Genomic DNA, 7645 nt, shown 5'->3' with positions numbered 1-7645 from the left:
TATATTGCATCATTGGTGTCTCATCTGCATAAAGAACCTGAACTGAAGCGGTTTGGAATGTCCAACAAGTATGTCTTGTCCATCACAAAGATAGCCATCACAATATTGCTTGAAATCAGGGATCTTTGTGAGAAAAAATGGAGCTGGAGATGAAGATGAGCTGTTTCGTAATGTATCCATCAAATGTGGCAAAGTATAGGTTTGTGTAACTCTCAACTTCTCTGAAAACCTACTAAACATGGCGTCTATGTCCTCATGTGTATGCCCAACCATAAAAATCCCAGCTGGATGGTTTTGAAAACACCCCTTGCAACAAGCATTGGACAATAGGCAAATAAGTATCGATTTTTGTTTTCCCCTGCACAATTATCCAATTGTAGCAACAAGTTCTCTGGCAATCTGCGAAATGTTGACCCCAATTCCTCTTCTGCAATTTCTGACGACTGCACAATGGGCTCTTTTCCATCACTCAAGTTATGGTAGTCCAAAGCATCCCTTGAGTTCAAAGCATGTAGTAGTGAAATATTGCTCCTTGGAAGTCCATTTGTTACTAGATCACCAAGAGGATGCTTATCTATCCTCTCGAGGTTATGTAAACAATTAGCAATTGAGCCAATTGTAAGATTTGGATCAGCTGGCCACAAACCATTCAAGACAAAGTGTCCGTAATGACCTTCTCCATGTCCATGAGTGATCATGCCAATCAATGCCACCTGCAGATTATATCCTGAATCCACACCCTTGGGAAACAATGCGTAATCTAGGAATGGCAGTCTTCTTTTTGATCCATCTTATCATGGATTATGCATACATATTTTGTGGTTGAGTTTCTGAATACGTGCGCCATGCATAATATAGGCTTCTGCAACTCTTTTGTTGTGCCATGTGAACTTCTCTCTCCCTCAAGAGAAGAGCTCTCTCTTCAAGAGAAGGTTTAGCTTCTAACCTTGCCTTGATTGAACTACAAATATTGCACTTAGAGAACTCACTCGTCTTTGTTAAAGTGACATGTGGGTACTCTTTGTTCCAAATTCTACCAAAAGAAGATTGGATAGCTTCTTCTCATAGCCCATTTGGTCAAGTGTCGTGTTGATTTCACATAAAATATCCACTTGTTTGTATGTTGATGGAATCACCAATTGAGTCTCTCTTGAGCCATCTAGCAGTGTTCTACTTCTATGTGGCATTTTCTCAGAGTTGTTTTCCACAAACTCGTTTAGTAGTGCTCTTGCTAAACTAGTATGTTTGAAGTCCCTTCTCAATGTACATGTGTTCCCATGTACATATTGGCGCACACCATTTTCAAAGTTCTCCTTGTATCGATAAAAATGATGTCTTTGGTATTCCATGTAGCTCATACCATGCTCTACAACAAACAATAGAGCCATTTAGCCTGAATTGGTATCGTGACTTCTCATCTTTCTGATAACATATAGAAAGAACATCATAAAACATAATTAGTGCGTGATTTTTGAGACTCTCCCCAAAATTGTTGTCGTAACCTTGTCACCATATCACGATCTGCAAATTGGCAGCATTTTTGTGCACAACAATCAATGCATGATACCCTTTGAATTGATTTGTTTGAAAGGTAAAAAGTCGAAGCTGGTGCTGCTTTTGATTTTTGAGTCCTGTTCATGAAAGTGTATCGTCTCTTCCTTGACAACTGGACAACATTACTCCCATCAAGTTTTTTTTCCAACATTGCCATCGTTGGATACATCCTCATATGTAGCATGCATGCCATCAACAGGAACAAAGCGTTGTAATGGGCTCCCATTCAACATTGTTGTCTGCTTGATGGGCCACTTTAGCAAAGTGATGCTACCCACTTCAACCACATCATGAATGCTTGCATTTTCTCTTTCAATACCCACACCCACACAATCAGGACCAAGTTCCTGAAAGTTGACATAATCATGTGGAAATACATATAAGATGGTCCCTTCATTCATGGTTTGCATCATTGTGTCATCTTTTAAAAGGACCCTCTGATTTCTCCAAGACTCTCGAATCATTGCTTCAAAATTCTGGGCTTGTCATAGGTATTGCATCTGTAACTAGAGGATCAGAATGATCATGTTCTTCATCACCATTGTAGCTTTCGTGTGGATCAATTAAGTTCCCATTTAATACAAAAGATTGCAAAAGAAGCTTTGACCATCGAACAGCACTCCATAATGAGCCTTGGAGGATGAAGTATCCATTGTAGGAAAAGGTAGGACCACATCCTTCAAGCATTCCTCCACTAGTATGGAGACATTTCCCGCCCTATCTTTGTACCACCACAAGTGGAATCTGGATCTGTTCTACACACACCAACCAATACCAACGATTTCATTGTCAAGTATCATATGTACTTTCTCCCCAGATTCGAAGTCCTCCTGTAAGTAAAAAGATTACATTGTTAAATCCATAGTTATAGAAAAATACTCTTCAAACAAAAATCATGCTACAACATGAAAAAGGTTTGCATAGGTTTGACAAGTGGTGAACCTTGAGACCAAATCCTCCTTGCTATATTAATGGAAGCAAGGTTGGACAAGTGGTGGACCTTGAAACAAAGCCTCTTTGCTATATGAGAGCATAGGTTGGACAAGTGGTGGACCTAGTTGTAATACCCACTGCCACCTATCAAACTACTATAGGACTATGCTTTCCAATGTCCAAGTATCCATGAGTCTTTCAAGGTTGAACACGTGGTGGACCTTGAAACAAAAATCCCCTTTCTATATCAGAGCATAGCTTGGACAAGTGGTGGACCTAGTTATAATGCCCAATATCCAAGGTGAAATACCTTAGGACTTTGCTACCTTGCTTGCCAATGTTTACGTAGCCCCTCATTTCTTTAATGGAAGTAAGGTTGGACAAGTGGTGGACCTTGAAACCAAAGCCTCTTTGCTATATAAGAGCATAGGTTGGACCTAGTTTTAATACCCACTGCCACCTATCAACTACTATAAGACTATGCTTTCAATGTCCAAGTATCCCTTGAGTCTTTCAAGGTTGAACACGTGGTGGACCTTGAAACAAAAATCCCCTTTCTATATTAGAAAGGTTGAACACATGGTGGACCTTGAAACGAAAATCCCCTTTCTTTATCAGAGCATAGCTTGGACAAGTGGTGGACCTAGTTATAATGCCCAATATCCAAGGTGAAATACCTTAGGACTTTGCTACCTTGCTTGCCAATGTTTACGTAGCCCCTCATTTCTTTAATGGAAGCAAGGTTGGACAAGTGGTGGACCTTGAAACCAAAGCCTCTTTGCGATATGAGAGCATAGGTTGGACCTAGTTGTAATACCCACTGCCACCTATCAACTACTATAAGACTATGCTTTCCAATGTCCAAGTATCCCTTGAGTCTTTCAAGGTTGAACACGTGGTGGACCTTGAAACAAAAATCCCCTTTCTATATTAGAAAGGTTGAACACATGGTGGACCTTTAAACGAAAATCCCCTTTCTTTATCAGAGCATAGCTTGGACAAGTGGTGGACCTAGTTATAATGCCCAATATCCAAGGTGAAATACCTTAGGACTTTGCTACCTTGCTTGCCAATGTTTACGTAGCCCCTCATTTCTTTATGGAAGCAAGGTTGGACAAGTGGTGGACCTTGAAACCAAAGCCTCTTTGCTATATGAGAGCATAGGTTGGACCTAGTTGTAATACCCACTGCCACCTATCAACTACTATAAGACTATGCTTTCCAATGTCCAAGTATCCCTTGAGTCTTTCAAGTTGAACACATGGTGGACCTTGAAACAAAATCCCCTTTCTATATTAGAAAGGTTGAACACATGGTGGACCTTTAACGAAAAATCCCCTTTCTTTATCAGAGCATAGCTTGGACAAGTGGTGGACCTAGTTATAATGCCCAATATCCAAGGTGAAACACCTTAGACCTTGCTACCTTGCTTGCCAATGTTTACGTAGCCCTCATTTCTTTAATGGAAGCAAGTTGGACAAGTGGTGGACCTTGAAAGCAAAGCCTCTTTGCGATATGAGAGCATAGGTTGGACCTAGTTGTAATACCCACTGCCACCTATCAACTACTATAGGACTATGCTTTCCAATGTCCAAGTATCCCTTGAGTCTTGCAAGGTTGAACACGTGGTGGACCTTGAAACCAAAATCCCCTTTCCATATCAGAGCATAGCTTGGACAAGTGGTGGACCTAGTTATAAAGCCCCTCCTTTCTTTAATGGAAGAAAGGTTGGAAAAGTGGTGAATCTTGAAACCCAAACCCTTTGGCTATATATAGAGGATATCTTGGACAAGTGGTGGGCTTAGTTGTAGTATCCAATGTCCAAGGTCCAAGGTGAACTATGTAAAGACCTTACTTCCAAAAACAGAGTCGTACAAGTGGTTCTCCTTGAAACAAAAACCTCCTTAGTGTATTAGAACATAGCTTGGAGAAGTGGTGGACTTAGTTGTAATGGTGAATGTCCAAAGCAAACTATTATAGGACCTTGCTTCCCAATCAAGTTTGGACAAGTGGTGGATCTTGAAACCAAAACCCCCTTACTCTATTAGAGCATAGCTTAGATAAGTGGTGGACCTAGCTGCCATGGAAAATGTTCAATCTGAACTGCTGCAAGACCTTGCTATTAAATGTCTAAGTAGAGCTAGCTTCTTTAATGGAATCAAGGTTGGGAAAGTGGTGCATCTTGAAACCAAAAGCCCTTTATTGTATTAGAGCATAGCTTGGACAAGTGAGGGACCTAGTTTTAATGTGTGATGTCCAAAGAAAAAGTATTACAAGACCTTGCTTTCCAATATTTGAATTGGTCAAGTGGTTAAAACTAAGTATAAAACTTTGACCATTTTCTTCTCGAATTGCAAAAAGCTAGTTTTAGACACCCTAAATGAAATGGTTTAGGGTGGCCTTAAACAATGTTTTTTCAAAGACTTGAACAAAAGGGTTGTCGAAGAGTAATGACAATTTATTGTGGCTTGAAGTGCCTGAGTATGTGAAAACAAGCCTAGGTTTTCCACGAGGCAAAAGGTGACATAATAAGAACATTGGAAAGTTAGGATTGACCATGTGGCCTAAACTTTGGCAAGTGAAGTGGTGGCCAAGTTTTGTGGCACAGTGTGCACTTGGTCCTATATGTGTTGACCACTTGCTAAATCTAGGACCATAAGGCCAAACCTTTGGCACCTTAAATATAGTATGGGACATAATCTAGAACTGCTATAGTAAATTAGTAGTATAGCTAATATGTTAATATTTGTATTATATTTAAGTATGTGCTAATATAATTTATGTTCAAAATTTCACTAATGAAGAATGTTCCCATTTAGCACTCCAGATGCGGGGTCTTAGGGCAATGCCACAATGGGGTGACAAGGCAGCGCTTTCCAGTGAGGTTTGGGGATAGCGCTCTTGAGGGGGGATGTGGAATATAGCGCCTCGATGGCGGGGCTTGGGAGGTTGATTTTGGGGGGGGGGATATTTTTCTGTTCTGGGGGGAGTCTTGGCATACGTGGCTCTAAATAAACCCTATCAAGATTAGGCACACAGAGAGCGCACGAGAAACGCACACAGAGAAAGCAGGCGAGCAGCAAAAACACAGAAAGCGCACACGGATCGCACACAGTTGAGTATACGCGCGCGTAGAGGAGCAAGCTCGGCATCGTACACAACACACAGGTGGAGTGCACAGGATTGAAAGTTCGCGCACAAGACAAAGAAACAGCAGCGTACACAACGCTTTCCAGAAGGGCAGGATCGGGCAGTCTTCTCAGGAGACATTGCACACCTCACGAATAGAGAAAAAACAGTTTCTCTCTCTCTCACTCTCTGTCTTTCTCCATATAGAGAAGATGGTTCTCTGTAACTCTTCTTGCACACACCACTCTCTCGTCAAAAGACAGAGATACATAGTTTAAACGTATCCCCGCACAATACACATATTCCACACATCGTCTTCCTCTCTTCCACATACATACCACAGTGAAATCTGTTATCTTGCTGTCTCTCTCTTGAAAATACATGCACATATTCCCACACATCGTCTTCCTCACTTCCACATACATAACCACAATGAAATCTGTTATCTTGTTGTCTCTCTCTTGAAAATACGTGCACATATTCCCATACATCGTCTTCCTCTCTTCCACATACATAACACAGTGAAATCTGTTATCTTTCTCTCTTCTCTCTAAAAAAAAACAGTTATTTATCTCTCTCTCTCTCTATCTATCTATCTCTGTATTTGCTATCTCTCTCTTGAAAATACATGCTCATGTATGTGTGCGTCTGTGTTATCTATGTGTATGTATGTATATTTGTGTTATTTCATTGTAATACTCATACATAATGCAGATACACAATTACACTTAATTACGATATGCACACATAGTATATATACATACATAAATATCACAAATAACTAACACATTGTAATACTAGTAAAATTGAATGGAAGACTTACTTGCGTGATCTGTTAAAGTCGATTCTTGTAGCGAGTTCTGGATGTATGCTGAGCTGATTTTCCTCTAATCCATTTGTAGATATGATTGTAACTTCTGTTTCTCAAAAATAGTAGTGTTGTTTAGGATACACCTAATGGACATAAATGGTTTAAACTAGGACATGTAGACCAAAAATACGTGTATTTTCTTTGGATGAATATATACACTTTTTGGTGACCCTTACCACAAGTGGTGGACCTTAAGACCAATGGACTATAAGGACCTCCAAACAATACCTTGTACACTCAATCCTTCTTGGTATCTAGGTTGGACAAGTGGTGGACCTTGTTCAAATTCTCTAACCACTCTCTCTAACATGGTGACATAATTTAGGTGTGATAAATTCATATCTATGCAAACTAATATCAGTTTAGGCTTGTTAATTTGAATTTGTTTGAATTTATGTACAATATAATGATTTGAGGTTTGCATATTTGAATTTAGGTGGTATAATGATATCTTTTTGTGGTGTAAACTTGAATTTAAAATCAATTTTGCGTGGAATATTTTAAATTTAAGTAGTAAAATTTAAATTTTTATAAAAAAAGTTTGAATTTTAAAATTTGGGCGGGATAGTTTAAATTTAGGCGGGATATTTAAGATTTGGGAGGGATATTTTTAAATTTAGGCGGGAAGGTTTTGAATTTATAGCGAGATCTCCCTTACATAAGAGAGTATAGGTTGGACAAGTGGTGACCTTCAAGCTAGAGCATCCATGCTACTGGACATGATAGGTAGGGAATCTAGTTGAATATTGTATGTATAATATATATGTAATAGATCTAGCTTGGACAAGTGGTGGACCTTGAATAAAACCCCATGTAAAACATATCATGCACATCCAAGTGGTCAAAAAAAATATCATTTAGAATATAGCCTTATAGGTTGGACAAGTGGTGGACCTTAACACCCAGATATTCTTCATATAATGACATAGCGTGGAAAACTGGTGAATCTTGAGACCAAACCATGCTACTAGCGATAATAGCTTGGACAAGTGGTGGACCTTGAAAGTAAACCCCCCATCTACGAAATATCGTGGGTTTAAGGTATTTCGATGGAGCCTAGCATCTTGGAGACATCGTGCATCTTGCTTCTCTTCATGTTTCAATGGAGCCTATCTTGGACAAATGGTGGAGCATCCTTCTCTCCATGTTTCAATGGAC

The sequence above is a fragment of the Adiantum capillus-veneris genome, chromosome 1, assembly GCF_014529385.1.
Source record: "Adiantum capillus-veneris isolate H3 chromosome 1, ASM1452938v2, whole genome shotgun sequence".
NCBI lineage: Eukaryota > Viridiplantae > Streptophyta > Polypodiopsida > Polypodiales > Pteridaceae > Adiantum > Adiantum capillus-veneris.
Note: the sequence above shows the minus strand (reverse complement) of the source record.